Source organism: Kryptolebias marmoratus, linkage group LG1 (genome assembly GCF_001649575.2).
Source record: "Kryptolebias marmoratus isolate JLee-2015 linkage group LG1, ASM164957v2, whole genome shotgun sequence".
In the NCBI taxonomy this organism is placed as follows: Eukaryota; Metazoa; Chordata; class Actinopteri; order Cyprinodontiformes; family Rivulidae; genus Kryptolebias; species Kryptolebias marmoratus.
In genome coordinates this window covers 217,120-217,784 of record NC_051430.1, presented here as the reverse complement: position 1 = coordinate 217,784, position 665 = coordinate 217,120, and positions in this window count along the sequence as shown.

Genomic DNA, 665 nt, shown 5'->3' with positions numbered 1-665 from the left:
AACTCCTTAACATCTTTGGAGAGTCCCTTCCACCAAAAACGTGACTGAACCACTCATAGGGTCTTGGACATTCCTGGGTGACAAAATAGACGTGACATATGGCAAAACTTTAGTACCTCGGAGATCAGATGGTTGGGGACGAAAAGCCGATGAGGTGGGCAGTCATGTGGTGTCCCCAGACTTTGGTTGGCCTCTGCCACTCTATTCTCGATTGCGAGGCGGGTTATCGCTAGATGAGCAGACTTGGGTAGAATGAAGTCTGTTGGTGGGCTGGTCTTGATGAACGGTTTGTGAATCCTGGACGAGGCATCAGGTTTGACATTCTTGGCACCCGGCCTGTAGGACAGGGTGAAAACAAAACGGGAGAAGAAAAGAGCCCACCTAGCCTGTCTGGGATTCAACCGCTTGGCCGTCCTTAGGTATTGCAGATTCTTGTGGTCAGTCCAAACCATAAATGGTTCCTTAGCCCCCTCAAGCCAGTGCCGCCACTCCTCAGGTGCTAGTTTGACTGCCAGCAGTTCACCCACATCGTAGTTGCGTTCTGCAGAGGACAGTCTTCTGGAAAAGAATGCACAAGGATGTGTCTTATCATCTTCATACCTCTGACTCAGGACGGCACCAAAACCAGTGTCGGAGGCATCTACCTCCACAATGAACTGCCGAGT